Here is an 18452-nt window from a genome sequence, read left to right as displayed (position 1 = left end):
TACAATAGTGGATTTAGGCAGAGGAGAATGGACTTCCCTACAGAAGTAATATGTTACTTGTTGGTGGCTAACGATTAATTCTTTACATCAGCTTACACATCCCTATATATTTCTATACTTCCATCGTGATTGAAGACGTCTTGCATTTTGGTGGCTCAAAACTTGGGTAGGAGAAGGAGCAGCACTTTCGTGGGTCAATTTACTTCCGCTTATCGTGGCAGTATTAAGATACTGACTGTGACTTAACCTAAGACGTTTGTCATCTCACAAGAACCTTCCCAAGTTTTACGGAACACTCCTCATCTGTCATATGCAGCACATGGCATTGTGTGTGACAAGTGTTGTAATGAAACCTACTATTATTTCATTAACACATGGACAGAAAACATGACAGTACGTTAAACATAGGTTCTCACTAGTTATATTCAATGGAAGGTTACTGAAGCACTGCTGCCAACCTTTAATGGGTTTGACGTACCTGTATAGAGATGTGGATTTACGTAAAGATCGTAGCAGAATGTGATTAACTGATGGAGATAGCCATGTGATTAGTAATTCGGAATGAATTTGAAATTGAGGATACCACCGTTATGCTGTCATAGTTATCTTGTGAGTGTCCTTGCTATGGCTATCAATTTTACGATGCTGGCTTCCAGAAACTAATTATGGTTGATTTGAGGCTGTGTAAAATGTGTGTGACGTGTGCTTGGATGGGCATTTGATGTCCAGTAAATGTTGGCGTCAGAAATGTGACGTCAGTTGCTACCAACCGGAGGTTAACGGCTGTTAGTAGCACAGTGGTCTGTTGCAGTTTGGGTTGGCCAAGGTTTCGTCAGGGGAAGCTACATTGCATTCTGTTAAACCTAGTTTTTTCCTGTCTTTCAAATCTTTATTATTGCATTTGCTGCATCATACATTTCAATAGTCCCTTAGGTCCAAGGTGTGTAAATAGTGTTGAGATTTTAATTCATTCCCCATTGTTAAGTGGCCTGCATGTCTGTTTCACTCACTGACTGTTTGCACGATTATTTTCTGATTTAAAAAAAAGTTGTCTCAGTGTTCCCAGAATTTGCAATATTTGAAGGGTCTATGTTAATTAAATGTATGGTTCTTGCGAATCCTTTCAACTTCATGCTCTTCATTAGTCTACTTTGACGTAAAAAATTTGGAAAGTAATGGTTATTAAAACTAAACGTTTTTGAGTGTTACTCTGCGTTTTAAGACCCAGTGCAGGCTCCATATACCACTTGGTATGCTGAATTCCTTTGCTTGGGCTGGCTAAGGAGTAGTTGACAGCTATTACACAATTTATATGAAGTCACGAGAAGCCAGATTAACACAAAGACAGTCAACAGCCAGCAGGTGAGTTGGTAGCACCACGTTCCTGGGCATTTGCGCCAGCTTCCAACTACGCTGGGAACATGGCGTTCATTCAACTGAGCAAAAGTGAGATCAGCAGCCTTTACATCAAAACGTCTCTCATATTGGAGACGAAACGGTCACAAAAAAGGCTTACGTTGTTTCTGTGCACTCTATGAAAAGAAACCTAATTATCTTCTGGGCCACCTATTCTCTTCCTCATACTATCTTCACTGCTTAGTGAAGTGAGTAAACTCGTGTGTAAACTAAGTTCAAGAATCTGTTTCGCGTATTCTCAGTTGGCTAAACTGATTTGCTTCTCGATACATTTAGTTCTCTAATGTGTTGCTATCAAGGACTCCATTGTCTGAACAACTCAGCATTTCACATGTGTAACTCCAAATAAATGAATGCTGTAGTCCACTTCTGAAGTAATATTCCATGAGCTTTTCAGCTCAGTGGGAGGGAGATTAAAAAGTTACAGAGCAGCATACTTACCACCTCCTCACAGCAGGTTGCATAACTGGCATTCATTGTCTCTCACCCCTTATGCTACCCCTCTTGCGCATCATGTGAACAGACTCCTTATCTAAGGTAAGAAGCTTTCTAGTTTCACAATTGACAGCTGTTTCAGGGGTCTATTTAGCTTCACATCCATAGGTGTTCCCTGAACGTGTCCCACATGTGACCACCGCGTGGTGCTAGTAGAGCAACAACTGTCTGCCAGACAATGGCTGTACGTCTTCTTAATGTATTCCAAGACCTTACTGGACAGAGAGGGAACGAATCAGTACATAAAAAGCTCCTTTTGTAGGGCCACATCTCTAGGAGAATGGGAGTAGGTGTTTATGTCAAATGAACGTCGAGAACGTTAGCAGAAATTCTACAGAACATGTTGTTCAAAAGCAATGATATGTCCCACAGGGAAGTCGTTCAGATAATGGAAATCAACTACGCTATACAAGAGAAAATGGTGTGACACGATACTGTTGGTGCGACATACACGATGCTTACCGAGTAGGCAGGCAACACGTCTGTACTAAAATAGAAATGGTTACCTGCTAACCAACTTACGACACTATTACGTTACCACCTAAACTGACGAACTAATCTCTTTCCTTGGTCGACATGTTATTCAAACATTCGTTAAGTAGGCGGTAGAAAAACAACATACATTTTGTTTGCAATGCTGAAGACGGTTGCATTCAGTTAAGTAGCTTGGAATTGGAGAACGGCACAAACTCACGTTTGGCACTGCTGATGGGAACCATAGCTTTGTCACAACTCAAAATTTTGTCAGATTTCCCTCATTTTCAATACTGTCTCGCTCCAGCAGGAATCGGAGGAACAATCCCATTGATGATGTTAATTCCTATGTTGCAAAGGGTACCTACAAACAGGAATTGAATACAGGCATTCATCGTTTTACACGAAGTCATACCATTCAGTTATTTCTGCCGATAACGGCAACAGCTTTTTGAGGGCGGTTACTGTAACAGCGAAGATGCATGTACCCTGAGAATATTCAAAGAATATATTCGAAGCTGAGACAAGAAATGTTGGAAACTCTACAAGTTACAACTACTCAGGACCTTAGCCTTTAATCTGCCAAGAATTTTATTTTTAGTACACAGTTTTATTGTTCAAACGCTCTACCGAGTGTTCCAGGCACGCAGCAGCAACGCTCTCTAACTTTATCGCCCCTTTCTATAGATTTCTGGAACGCGAACTGGTAATAGGGATTGGTCAAACAAATGGACAGCCAGCCAGCTTTTGCCCCCAGACGAAACAGTGCATGCTAAGTTTTGGACATCTCATACTGATGCAAACTTTCAGATGATGATGCCTACATCTTTGGCTTTTATTAATTTGTTTGAAGCCTAGGGTATCATCGGGAGACTGGGCCTAATGTATGAAGTGGTAATGAAATCCCAATTCAAAAGGTTAAAGAATCTTGAAAGCATGTTTTGTGACATGATACCAGGTCACTGTAGTAAATACAATCAGTAGCTAGGAATTCCTCCTCAATGGCTCACATGAAGGTGCAATATTAGTCCCAATGGTACTTACACTTCACATCGTGGATGTGCCAGAAATAATATCTAAGAAATTTGGTTACGTTGTTGATTGGATAATAAGAACGAGCAAAATTTGTTAAAATACGGAAGACGTCCTCACATGTAATTTGTCTGCACTGACAGTACTTCTCAAAACGGAGGCTTACAGCTAACATTAGTGAAACGCCACCTCTGACGACGCAGGGAGCACAACATATACGCATTTTGTTGACGCCGTCCACGCCAAGGAGCAGGTGCCTGTCCTAGGAACACCGGGGCTCTGAACAAATGGCTTCTGTCATTCCAGGTGGTTTGCTGTTTTTTGTTGTAAGGCGCAAAGATTTTGTTCTTTCGTGCCAACGTCAGAACTGTAGAACACGAAGATGAAGAAGGGGTTAAAACGACTAAACGGTAAACTCAATTGATGGAGGAAAAGACAGCTTAAAAACAAAGACTGATAAAGGTCTATAAAATACACCATAGAGACAATGGAGGTGCTACACTGAAGATTAAATGTCCTTCGCCATATCGCTACAACAGATCGAGAGTAAAACACGGTCGATAGCCCGCGGCACGCCTGATAACGTAGACGGCAAACGTAAATGAGAACATAAGTGGTTAAGAAAAGTGCATTGTGAATCGTCAGAGACTCAGGATAATGAGTACAAAGTGGTAAGTGATCACCTCTAAACTAAGGACGATGGCTAAGAAGAGAGTGCCCAATACGCAACCCAGCTAAGATGATCTGACGTCAAGAGGGCAGAGGAGGAGGCTGTCCAAGCCACTGGGAGAGCCTTAAAAACCCAGGGATTATTCCTAGAATGGAGGACAACTGGTGATGCCAAAGTGACACCACCTGCTGGCAGACAGGAACAGAGATCATCTGGGAGAATATAAGAACCAGCCGGCTGAGGTACGAGGACTGCAGTCTAGGCAGCAGCGTCAGCAGCCTCATTTCCTGGCAGACTGACCTGAGCAGGAAACCACATGGACATCACAGTGGATCCCTCAGGAGTGAGAAACTGAGTTTTCCTGGACCCGTTGCACCAATGGATGGGCAGTGTACAGTGGTCAGACTCTGTGCCCTTTAGTCTTCGTGCACAGGACAATGGAAAAGCCTGTGTCACCAGATCTATTCTGGCCTCAGAGGGCGAAGAGCTCTGCTGGAAATACTGAGTAGTGTTGCAAAGGCAGATACGGAAAAACGTTGGTGCAGATGACAACGGCACACCTGATACCACAGTCAGAGCCATCAGCATACAGAAAGGTACTATTAAAAAGTCGCGTGTGTAGGTAGTGGAAGTCAAGGCAATAGAACGAGGCTGCAGTAGTGTCCTTGGGGAGCAAATGAAGGCTAAGGTGAACACAGGCTGCCACAGAAAGCCAAGGTGGAGAAGGGTTCACTCCCACTAGGATACTTGCAAGTAGTGTAAAGTTCGGCTGCTGGAGCAAGAACTGAAAATGGGCTCCAGGAGGTAACTGAAGAGGAGTGGGCCCGATACTGGCTATCAAAGTAGTCATCGAAGGAGGCATAGGATGGGTGGCCTGGCATGGCGGAAAAACGCCATGTTTATCTCTTGAGGATAACTTTAGTATGACTGGTAATTCAACAGCTTCGGCATACGCGCTGAACTTGGCTAGCATTAAAGGCGCCAGTGGCCAAACAGATGCGACGATGGTGGGTAGTGTTGAGATGGCATACGAAGCACAGACGCGCAGATGCGTAAACAAAGCACCAATATTCTAGTTTTTATTGGACAAGGGACCAGTACAAACCGATAAGGGGGGTTCAATCTGCCCCCAGGAAGTATCATTGAGGACATGTCCTACATTCAGGAACTACGTACAGTGGGCTCCAAGGTGGGACACGCGTGAGAACGAACAGTTTCCTATTGAGCATGAGCCACAGGAATTTCGTAGTTTCAACTAACAGAAGAGCAGCAGGCCAAAGTTGAGAATATGGGGGGAGAAATCAACTGCACTGACAGGAACCAACACAAACGGTTTTGTCAGTGGAAAAAACAATACCATTCTCGATGCTCCATGAGTGAAGAAGTTAGAGACGTCGCTCAATGTGAGAGGTTCCTGGAGGACTGCAATGGATGGCAGAATCGTCAACAAAAAGGGAGCCAGAGGTGCTCAGCAGGAGGCAGGCCATTATAGCGTTAATGGCGATAGCAAAGAGGACAACGCTGAGGATGGAAATTGAGGTACACCGTTTTCCTGGATAAAGTTGTCTGACGAGGCACAACCCACATACACCTTGAAAACTCCATCTTCTAAAAATTGCTGAGGTGAACAGGGAAGCTATGTGTAGAATACAGACATACCTGTCCTCCAGCAGGTGTCTTCCACAGAATCGAAAAATATTGCTTGCCAGGGATTTCCACAGAAAGCCCTTCATGGCATAGGTGGACAAAGTGAAGAAATGGTCAACTGGAGAATGGCGCACTCTAAATCCACACCACGCCAGGTGGGATGAATCATATGTTCAATAACCTTGCAAACAGCTGCTGAGAGAAATGGGGCAGTAGCTGGAAGAGTGTTTCTCCTTACCCTGCTTATGCTTGGGTGTGACGGTGGCTTCAGTCCAGCATCTCGGAAACCTTCCTTCCACCTAGAGGGGATTGTCCGTATGGAGGATAAAATACTTGCCTGCAAGAGAAGGTGCTGCAACATCTGAATGTTAACATCTTCCAGCCCTGGGGAACAGAATCGGGATTAAGTGACATTATAGTACAACTCTCTCATAGTAAATCCGGCATTGTAGCCTCAAGATTCTGAAAAAGCAAGGTTATTGTCCAAGCCGCCTCCACTTTTTTCCGATGGAGGAAGGCCGGGTAATAATGCGTAGAGCTCGAAATCTCCACAAAACAAAGCTCCAGGAAGTTTAAGATAGCGATAGAGTCCACTATGACATCTGGTACTGTCATCCAGAGATCTGAGAAAGGCCCTTTCTCCCAGATATCCCTACGAGTTTGGCGCAAATGACAGAAGAGCGAGAGGAACTTAGCAAAAACGTAGATGGATTTCATTTACTAATTTTGTCTCTAAGAATGCAGTGGCACTGTGCACGCAACTGTTTACAAAAGATGTAGTTTGTCATCGTAGGAGGACAGTTATAAACGCGGAGAGCACGGTTCCGCGCACGAAGTGCCTCGCAGTACGCCTCAGTCCACCAAGGGACCAGGACACAGAGCAGTAGAGAGGAAGTTCGAGGAATGAAATTTTCGGCTGCACTAAGGGTAACCTGCTCATCGCTAGTGCGGAAGTTTGTTCATCGAAGGTCGCCAGCGAGGAGTGAAGCCTCCATTCAGCCTTAGAAAGCTACCAATCAATTTTGCACATATGTAGGGGTATGTGTCAGCAAACAGAAAGCACAAAGGAAACAGTTGCTGGATTACACGTCACAGAACGGGCCACTCTACAAGCTGTACAGTGCAGAACGAGGAGTCCAAATAGCGATAGGTGTGTGTGGAGTGGGTGCTCCAATGTTAAGGCGGATGAGGTTGAGTTAATTGTGAATGTCAGCAAAGACGTCACGCCTCTGTCAGGTTCTTGAAGAGCCCTGAAGGGGCTTCCATTTCATTTCATGTCCCTCGACTCTTACAACTGCCATCTGGTTTCTGTACAAATTGTAAATACTCTTTCGCTCCCTGTATTTTACCCCTGCCACCTTCAGAATTTGAAGGAGAGTATTCCAGTCAACATTATCAAAAGCTTTCTCTAAGTCTACAAATGCTGGAAACGTAGGTTTGCCCTTCTTTAATCTAGCTTCTCAGATAAGTCGTAGGGTCAGTATTGCCTCACTTGTTCCAATATTTCTACGGAAACCACACTGATCTTCCTCGAGGTCGGCTTCTACTAGTTTTTCCATTCGTCTGTAAAGAATTCGCGTTGGTATTTTGCAGCTGTCACTTATTAAACTGATAGTTCGGTAATTTTCACATCTGTCAACACCTTCTTTCTTTAGGATTGCAATTTTTATATTCTTCTTGAAGTCTGAGGGTATTTCGCCTGTTTCATACATCTTGCTCACCAGATGGGAGAGCCAGTCCTGACAAAACTCTACCAAGGCCGTCAGTAGTTCCAATGAATGTTGTCTACTCCGGGGGCCTTGTTTCAACTCAGGTCTTTCAGTGCTCTGTCAAACTCTTCACACAGTATCTTATCTCCCATTTCATCTTCATCTACATCCTCTTAAAATTCCAAAATATTGTACTCATGTACATCGCCCTTGTATAGACCCTCTATATACTCCTTCCACGTTTCTGTTTTCCCTGTTTGCTTAGAACTGTGTTTCCATCTGAGCTCTTGATATTCATACAAGTCGTTTTCTTTTCTCCAATGGTCTCTTTAATTTTCCTATACGCAGTATCTATCTTACCCCTAGTGCGGTAAGCCTCTACACCCTTACACTTCTCCTCTAGCCATGCCTGCTTAGCCATTTTGCACTTCCTGTCGATCTCATTTTTGAGACGTTTGTATTCCTTTTTGTCTGCTTCATTTACAGCATTTTTATATTTTCTCCTTTCATCAATTAAATTCCATATTTCTTCTGTTACCCAAGGATTTCTACTAGCCCTCGTCTTATTACCTACTTGATCCTCTGCTGCCTTCACTACTTTATCCCTCAGAGCTACCCATTCGTCTTCAACCGTATTTCTTTCCCCCATTCCTTTCACTTGTTCCCATATGCTGTCCCTGAAACTCTGTACAAGCTCTGGTTTAGTCAATTTGTCCAGGTCCCATCTCCTTAAATTGCCACCTTTTTGCAATTTCTTCAGTTTTAATCTACAGTTCATAACCAATAGATTGTGGTCAGACTCCTCATCTGCTTCTGCAAATGTCTTACAATTTAAAACCTGGTTCCTGAATCTCTGTCGTACCATTATATAATCTATCTGAAACCTGCCAGTATCTCCAGGCTTCTTCCATGTTTACAGCCTTCTTTTATGATTCTTGAACCAAGTGTTAGCTATGATTAAGTTGTGCTCTGTGCAAAATTTCACCAGACGTCTTCCTCTTTCATTTCTTAGCCCCAATCCATATTCACCTGCTATGGTTCCTTCTCTCCCTTTTCCTACTTTCGTCTTCCAGTCACCCATGACAATTACATTTTCGTCTCCCTTCACTACCTGAATAATTTCTTTTATCTGATCATGGAGTTCTTGAATTTCTTCGCCATCTGCTGAGGTAGTTGGCATATAAACTTGTACTACTGTAGTAGGCATGGGCTTCGTGTCTATCTTGGCCACTATAATACGTTCACTATGCTGTTTGTAGCAGCTTACCCGCACTCATATTTTTTTATTCATTATTAAACCTACTCCTGCATTACCCCTATTTGATTTCGTATTTATAACCCTGTATTCACCAGACCAGAAGTCTTGTTCCTCCTGCCACCGAACTTCACTAATTCCCACTATATCTAACTTTAACATATCCATTTCCCTTTTTAAATTTTCTAACCTACCCGCTCGATTAAGGGATCTGACATTCCACACTCCGATCCATAGAATGCCCGTTTTCTTTCTCCTGATAACGACGTCCTTTTGAGTAGTCCCCGCCCGGAAATCCGAATGGAGGACTATTTTACCTCCGGAATATTTTCCCAAGAGGACGCCATCATCATTTAACCATACAGTAAAGCTGCATGCCCTCGGGAAAAATTGCGGCTGCAATTTCCCTTTGCTTTCAGCCGTTCGCAGTACCAGCACAGCAACGCCGTTTTGGTTAATGTTACAAGGCCAGATCAGTCAATCATCCAGACTGTTGCCCCTGCAACTACTCTTCAGGAACCACACGTTTGTCTGGCCTCTCAACAGATATCCCTCCGTTGTAGTTGCACCTGTTGTGGTTGGCAGGAGAGCCAACCGTGATAGTAAAGGAGGCCGAAATGCTCGCGTTTTAGCTCACGCAGGCTCGCGTGAGGTCTGGAACATGACAAGGGAATTAGAATTGAGAAAAACGGACGTAGCTGGTGGAATACTTAACTTTAATCCATTAATGGAGAACGTCGCTCTTTAAAGTACATGATTCACAATATCAATAATACGGATAATGGCGCCTTGCTGGGTCGTAACAAATAACGTAGCTGAAGGCTATGCTAACTATCGTCTCGGCAAATGAGAGCGTAGAAGTCAGTGAACCATCGCTAGCAAAGTCGGCTGTACATCTGGAGCGAGTGCTAGGAAGTCTCTCTAGACCTGCCGTGTGGCGGCGCTCGGTCTGCAATCATTGATAGTGGCGACACGCGGGTCCGACGTATACTACCGGACCGCGGCCGATTTAAAGGCTACCACCTAGCAAGTGTGGTGTCTGGCGGTGACACCACAGCACCTACGGTACGGATATCTGTACTGTTGAGGCACGCAAGCGTCCCCACCAACGGCAAGGTCCGTGGTTCATGGGGGGAGGGCCCTGAAGGGTATTGTGTACATTAAAGTCACGAAGTAGCAAAAAGAGGTGAGGGTGTTGGCCACTGCTAACATCAAATGCTGGAGTGATGTCAATAATAGAAAGGGAACAAGTGATGAAAGGAAATTCAGACTGTAACAGCTTGCAGCCAAGTGTTCAGTGAGAGTGATTGAATATGAACGTCAACCAATAGGAGCAGCATGAATCCTTCACGAGATGGAATGTAATCATTGGGAGAGAGGGGGGAGATTAAAGTGGACTGGAAAGAAACGGAAGACGTCGAAGCCATCACAAGGGCAATTTTGTTTCCTCGGGGCAGGGATTCCAAGAGCAGTTTAAATCTTCATTGTTGGATGTAGTGACAAACATTCCACTGGAGGGAAGTCATGACGGATATGGGAGGAGGAATAATGGTGGGTTGTCACCTCATGGGCTGCTGAGTGTCAGCCTTCAAAGAATCAATGCTATAGGGCGTAGTGGCTGGAGGATCCTGTTCCATGCAACCTACGAAAGTGTCGGCATCCTCACTGAGTAAGTGTGCAGGTTCCATGGCACGAAAAAGGTTGGCACTGGCAGAACGGAGCTTGGGCAGGTGAGGGTGTCATGTGACGACGCTGCTTATGAGGACCAGCGAGTCAGCGAAAGGAAAGACAGTTTTCCTTGGATATCTGAGCCTTTGCTGTCGGCAGATGAAGTTTCAGATGTCTGTTGGCTTGAAGGATGTTTAAAATCTTCACAGGGCACTTTAGTCCCTGATTTCTAGCCTGCTGGTTGTGTAGCAGGTGATTTCGCCGCCAGAGGTGAAGATATTGCGAGTTGCAGCTTCGGAGAAGGAGAAGCGGATACTACCGTGACACTAGGCTATTTTACAACTGCGATGCTGCATTTGAGAACGCATGTCCGTGTGGCGATTTCCTTTGAGGAGCGAGGAGTATCGAGATTTATACTATTAGTAGCAGATGGTGGAAAACACAGCTTTCACTATCCAACAGCTTGTTAACGATAGGTTAAGGCTCTTTTTCCTTCACTCTGATCGCCTTGACAGCTTACTCACGGAGATACAGAGGAAATTAACGAGATGAGGCAGCATAGTTGATATTGTAATTTATGCAGCAGGGAGAAGGTGGTGGGCAATTGCACTCATGAGCATCCCTACCGCAAGTACTACATTCGGCTGTGCTTCGTGAAGATATTTGAGTATGGTTGTAATGTAGACACCAGCAACAGCTGACTGGGCTTGTCATGTGGCACGTGATGAACTACTTAGCTTGCCGTGATCTGACAGAAGCACTACTACATCGGACATGGAACAGTGTGTGTAGGCACTATGGTTTTGTCAACCTGTTTCATTACCTGATGGTCTTCATCCATCCAGATAACACTCGCTGCAGAAAAACCAGAAATATCAGTGGAAGTTCGAAAAATACGTCCCACTGGTGAGAGTATTAAAATCCTAAAGGTAAACTTCAACTAAGTGCCAGAGTTTGAGGTGCTCATCAAAAGCAGTGATGCTCACATTATGGTAGGTACAGAAAGCTGGTTCAAATCCGAAATGGTAGATTTTTAGGGAAAATTTAGGTGTACATGGAAACTATAGCCAAATGACAAATACAGGTCGTGTATTTGTCGCAGTACAGTAACTCAAATCCACAGAGAGAAATTGAAGCTGCATGTGGGTGACTGCACAAGACTGAGTACCACAGGTGGGTATAAAAGGATCCTATCGCCCAACAGACTCCTCTACTGATGTAACCGAACACTTGAACAAAACTAATTTTCCCAGTTAATTGTTGGATGATTAAAGTCTCCACCACTGATTACAATATGATTGGGGAACTTGTTGAGAAGTGAACTGAGGTTTCGTCTAGTGGTGGGTGTGGTAGGGCGTCCTGTGAAAGTTCACTAACAATTACTGTTAACTGACAGTTAAGTACCCTAGTTATGATGGAAATATATTGGATTTAATGCAACGAACATACCTGAATTCTGAGGATACCCACATCGAAACTGGGATCAGTGACCATGGTGGGGTTCTGGCAACAGTGATTATTGAAGTACAGAGGTCAACTAGAGCAGAAAGATAAGTATGTTCTGTAAACTAGATGAAAATGGATGTTGTCATATGTGAATGAGGAACTGGCAACACAAGGCAGAAGCATGTAGAAAAAATATGGCTCAAATTTGAAAGGGTAATTGACCACATGCTGGATAGATGTGTGTCCCACAGAACAGTTCATAATGGGAGATAACCTCGATGGTATAGAAACGCTGTAACGGAACTTTTAAAGGAACATTAGTGCAAAATAGGTCTGAAAGCGTAGGGCTATAATTAGGTGCTGAATGAAATGTTTGAAGGGATCACGCTCTGTTGACAGGCAGTGACTACCGTAGCCAAATATGTGAATGTAGGCTTTCCCGGCGTGTACTGCAGATGAAATCTTCTCGGGCTTCCATCCGGGTATCTGCGTCGAAAACCCGCGACGTTTCGATGAGGACATTTAACGTATATAGAGATGGGCAGCACGAATGGTCACAGGGTTAATTCGTGGGAGAGAGAATGAAAGAACTAATTCTCGAATACAGAAGCTATCCCGAGAAAGTGTTAAAGTTTCAAGAACCGGCTTTAAATGATTACTCTAGGATATACTACCATCCCAATCGCTCACATTGGGATCGTGAGTATATTATTAGAGTATGTACTGCACGCACAGAGGCATACGAATGATCGTTCTTTCCGTGCTGTATACGTGAATACAAGAGGAAGAAGCTCTAGTAACTGGTACAATGGGACGTAACTTCTGCCATGGACCTCATGATGGATTGCGAAGTATAGATGCAGATGCAGACTTAGACGCTACCACCTTGAAACTCATCTGCATCGTCCTCTTGTTTCCTCCCTTACAAGCCAATCATCTTACTTTTTCTTTTGGCAGTCAAAAACTGGCGGAACTGTTGTCGTAGCTCTATTCTTTTTTGACAAGTTCTCTTTACTTGGGCGTCCTCGCTTTGATTTCTCTTAACGGCTAATAGTCCACCCGCAATTTCCGCTTTTAATTTGCGCAGTGGAATGTGTTGTTCTTGAAGTAACCTGCAGTCCATTCGAGTCACCTGGTGATCACCGCAATTTTAATTGCGTCCTGGAAGCTGTATAAATACTAAATCATCGATGCTATGTAGTATTTCTATAGTGATGATAATTTGTCAATCAAATACCACCAATACAGGTGTTGTAAGGTGCAATGACCCATCTTGGGACTTGCACGTATTGTCTTTGTGGAATGTTCCACCTGTGTCTCACCCTGAGTCTCAATACCAACGAAAGATGAATGCAGAGTAAGACGTTTGTTATCGTACGTATTACTACAATGGATCTCCTGTATCTTTTATTGGACATGCTATTGCTCCTCGTTCTCCAGCCTTCATGTCTTTTCGTTGGGGAGGTCAATCTTTCAGCATATTTACTCCTAATACTCAAGAGAGTACTAAAGAGTGTCACTCATAAAGAAATTGTCGGCGTGCACCTTGAAATTGTGGTTTTCTGTCAATGTGTGATTTTTGTAGTTTTCGGGCGCAAACTACAGTGGTCATTAGCGCCCAGACTAAATTATGAATGCACTGTGAGGCACAATGTTAAAGCAGCAACTAAAAAGGACAACACTAATAAAAGGCACATTAACAGGCAAGGAATAATAAAAAACAGCATAATCAAATGTCAGACAGGTTTGTCGAGTGGATAAACGATGAACGCGAGCAGCTGCTGCTTTTGGGTCATCCGCTAAAATTTCTTCCAGAGTACATGGAGGGCTATGATCAAAGCGCAGTGCACTAAAATTTGGACAGGACATTAAAATGTGGCGTACAGTTAGCGATTGTAGCGATTGCCTACATTGGCAGAACGGCGCCGACGCAGCCGTCAGCAGATGGCGGCGGCTGAACCGGCAGTGTCCAATACGTAACCGGGACAAAACGACCTCCTCCCACCGAGAAGGGCGTGAAGAGGTTGTCCAAGCCGTGGGGAGAGGTTTCAAGGTCCGAAGCTTGTTTTCAATAAGTGTAGACCAATTGGCATGTCACAGCGATAAAATGCGCTGACAAATGACCCTGCTGAAATCAGATGAAGGCACACAACAAGAACCTGTCCGAGGCTGGAGGACCGCAGCCTTGGCGGCGGCATCTGCAACTTCATTCCCAGGGATACCGACATGGCCAGGAACCCACATAAAGGTAACCGGAGAACCATCGTCAGCCAGCTGCTGAAGAGAGCGTTGGATCCGGCGCACGAAAGGGTCAACCGGATACGGATCACTGAGGCTCTGGATGGCGCTCAGGGAATCAGAGCAGATGACATAAGCAGAATGTCGGTGGCGGCGGATGTATAGAACAGCCTGGTAGAGGGCAAAGAGCTCAGTTCTGAAACCGAACAATGGCCATGGCGCCGGTATTTGAAACTGTGTGCCCCGACAATAAAAGAACACCTGACACTGTCATTGGTCTTAGAGCCATCTGTATAAATGAAGTTCGTATTAATGAACTTCGAACGAAGTTCGACAAACCGCGAGAGATATACTGAAGCTGAGGTTACCTCCTTTGGGAACGAGCTGAGGTCAAGGTGAACGCGAACCTGAGCGTAGGGTGAAGGTGGCGTCTGGCTCTCGCCCACTCTAAAGGTTGCAGGGAGTGGATAATTAAGTTGCTGAAGGAGGCAACGAAAGCGAACTCCAGGGTGTAGCAGGGCAGATACATAGAACCCGTATTGACAGTCGAGAGAGTTATCAATAAAGGAACTATAAGACGGCTGGTTGGCCACTGATAATAGCCGACAGGCATACCAACATAGCAGTACATCGCGCTGGGAGGTTAGTGGCAATTCACCGGCTTCAGCATGAAGACTCTCGACGGGACTAGTATAAAACGCTCCGATCGCAAGACGTAAACCCCGATGTTGTATGGAGTTGAGACGGCGTAAGATGGACGGCCGTAAAGAGGAGTGTACAAAGCTCTCACAATCCAGCTTGGAGCGGACGATCGACCGATATAAGCGAAGTAGGAAGGTTCGATCCGCTCCCCACAACGTACCGCTGAGAATGTGGAGGGCATTTAGAGAACGGGTACAACTGGCAGCCAAATAAGACATGTGGAGATCAGCTAAGTTTCCTGTCAAATGTAAGACCTAAAAATTTTCCTGTCTCCACGAATGGGAGAGCAACGGAGCCCAGATTTAAGGACGGTGGGAGAAACTCTTTGTAGCGCCAGAAGATAATACAGACCGTCTTCTCGGCAGAAAAACGGAAGCCATTGGCGACACTCCAGGAGTAAAGATGGTCAAAACAACGCTGAAGACAGCGCTCCAGGAATCATGTACGCTGTGCGCTGCAGTAGATGGTAAAATCGTCCAAGAAAAGGGAGACTAATACATCAGCTTGGAGGCAATCCATTATTGGACTGATCGCTATGGCGAAGAGAGTGACGCTCAAAAATGAGCAATGTGGCACCCCATTCTCCTAGCGAAAGGCGTCGGACAGAACAGAACCCACAAGTACCCTTATCTGTCGATCGATTAAAAATTCACGTAAAAAAAGAGGGAGGCGACCGTGAAATCCCCATGTAAGCATGGTGTGGGTAACGCCCGCCCTCCAAAAGGTGTCTTAAGCCTTCTCCAAATCAATGAACACAGCTACTGTCTGGCACTTCCGCAAGAAGTTATTCATAATGAAGGTCGACAAGGTAACCAAATGGTTGTCAGCAGAGAGGCACCTACGAAATCCACATTGTACATCGGTAAGTAGTTTGGTTTGGCTGCTCGAATCTCGACGCCTAAAGTTAACCATTCGTTCCATCACCTTACAGACATAGATGGTAAGCGAGATGGTCGCTATCCATTTGTTCAATAGGTTCGTCAGCCATCTTGTTAAGACGGCCGGGAGGGGGAGCTTCCTCCGGCGGTGAACGGCCAGATGTTCGGCCACCAGCGGTGCGGCCAGGCGAAACGGATGACGGCCTGGGGGGGGCAACTGCTGGGTGGCGCAGGAGAAGAAACGCGCCGTGGCCGAGAAGGAGAACTGTGCTTCCTATGAGCCTTCTTGGAAGGTTGTTTAGTCGAAGTACTGGTCGATGGCTGGGAGTTCGAGGTACATAGGAAGTCTTCACGGGACGGTTCCTTCTTGAAGGCCCGTGCAGCTGACTTCTGGGTCTTCGACTAGGCAGAAGCTGATGAAGGTTCTTGTGTCTTAGGGGTGACGGGAGGAAGAGGAGACGTTGACCGGGCGATCTTAGCAGTGGCCGAACGGACGACCGTAATGCTAAAGGTCAGATAGCATGTCTGTGTCGACACCTACCTAGTAGGCGAAGGAGGGGCGGGGACAGTACTGTATTTCCTTGTTGGGAGCAGCGTGGGCTTCCTACTAACAAATAGCTTGCGAGCAGCCAAGGTGGACACTTTCTCTTTGACCCGAATTTCCTGTAAACAGTATTAATCCTTGTAGATGGGACACTCGTGGGAGGATGCTGCATGGTCACCCTGACAGTTCACACAACAAGGTGACAGACAGACAGTCACCCCCATGGGCGTCCCTGCCACAAGTGACGCATTTATCGGCATTAGAACTAGACTGGCGGGTGTGATTAAAACGATGACACTGGTAGCAGCGAGTAGGTGTCGGGACGTAAGGGCGAACAGAAATAACTTCATAGCCCACTTTGATACGCGACGGCAGCTGAACACTGTCAAAGGCAAGAAAGCTTGGTTAGTTGGTTGGTTGTGTGGGGTTTATAGGACCAAACAGCAAGGTCATCAGCCCCTTGTTGCAAATGTGGTCCATTCCACTTGTTTGACATCTCAGGATAGTCAGAACAATAAAAGGGAAGAAGGTGAAAATGTAAAAGGGCAGTCATATTGTAAATGGTAAAAAACAAAATGAGGGAAGTCAGCAAGACAACGAACCCAACACTATGATGAAGCAGCATAGGCAATACCACCTATGACTTAAGACATGCAACCGCTAGAATGTAGAAGTACCTATGAGAAAAGGAGACTAACCAATCCTTTAAAAAAGGGTAAAACAGAGTAAAAGGGGAAGAAAATATTATCTCTGTCAGGGCGGTGAGTCTGGAATCTCCAAACATGGCTTACAGTGGGAGACACCCAAGCACTCACCGCCCTGCCCCAACACCTTAAAACTGAGAATAAAAACCACTTTCCCGGAGGAAACAGAACCAGAGAGACCATGTGGGAATCGTCAGCCAACATCAGAGGTAAAGTGTGGGTGAGTCTGTACTTAGCACGCAGAGCCAAAAGAAGGGGGCATTCAAGAAAAATGTGGGCTACTGACTGGAAGGCTCCACAACCACAAAGTGGGGGTGGCCCATCCCGCAAAAGCCTGGTATGGCCAATGCGGAGACGACACAGTGTGGTCGAGTCTTTCGCGAGAGGTGGAAGGAAGAACACCATGATCCTTGTATCACCTTGATCGCACGAGGTTTATTAGACAGGGGAGAAGCGTCCCAAAAGTTGGCCCATGCCTGTGTGAAGTGGGATTTGATGTGAAGCCGTAAATCCGCTGCAGGAGGGGTTAAAGAAAACGGGGGGTAAGTGACTGCTTCTCCAGCCAAATGATAAGCGAGCTCATTACTCAGGATACCCACATGGCCAGGGACATAAAGGAAGTCAATGGAACAAGCAGCACAGTGAATATCAACGAGATGGTCATGGATGACAGAGACCAAGGGACGACGCAAAAAACATCAGTCAATAGCAAGAAGGCCACTCATTGAGTCGTTACATTAACAAAACACAGTTGTGTTGGGACTGTTTAATAAAAGTAAAGGGCCTGGGAAATTGCCATCAATTACACAGTAAAAACCCCACATGTAGGTGGCAGCAGGTGATTTTTCGTTCCAACAGGGGACGTGAAAGCATACCCCACATGATCAGCAGATTTAGAGTCATCAGTGTAAAAACGACAGCATCCCGAAACTCCCATTAAGTTAGGCGGAAAAAGGAATGGATCACCATTGGGGGGATGGAATCTTTTGGACGTTGGAGGAGATCGATCCAAATTAGAGGCTGAGGAACTAGCCAAACACGCGATCTAGTGTTGGAGGGGAGAGAGCGAGGAAGACAGGACAAAGAAGAAAGCTGAAAATCACAGCAAAGAGACGCAAGGCAGAGCCCCACCGGTAAACCCGCCTGAGGGATGGAATGGGGTGGGCGACGTCCATGGTCTCGTAACAGGACAGAATAGGAAGGATGAGAGGGAGGGACAGCGAGTGCTTAAGACACCAGAAGCTGGGACCGCCGAACAGAAAAGGGGGGAGGGGAATCCCAGATTCAACCAGGACACTATCAACAGAGGTAGTAGGGAAGGCACCGGTGGCCAAATGGATACCACAATAGTGGACTGGATCCAGCACGTGCAGTGTGGAAGGAGCAACTGAACCATAAACTTGACAACAATAGTCCAAGCGAGACAGAACTAGAGCATGATAAAAATGGAGGATGGGGGAACGGTCTGCACCCGAAGAGGAGTGGGTAAGGAAGTGAAGGACATTGAGTTTACAGAAACATCCTACCCTCAGATGTCTGATATGGGGCAGCCAAATGAGCTTTTTGTGGAAAAG

Source organism: Schistocerca gregaria, unplaced genomic scaffold (assembly GCF_023897955.1).
Source record: "Schistocerca gregaria isolate iqSchGreg1 unplaced genomic scaffold, iqSchGreg1.2 ptg000627l, whole genome shotgun sequence".
Classification (NCBI taxonomy): Eukaryota; Metazoa; Arthropoda; class Insecta; order Orthoptera; family Acrididae; genus Schistocerca; species Schistocerca gregaria.
Note: the sequence above shows the minus strand (reverse complement) of the source record.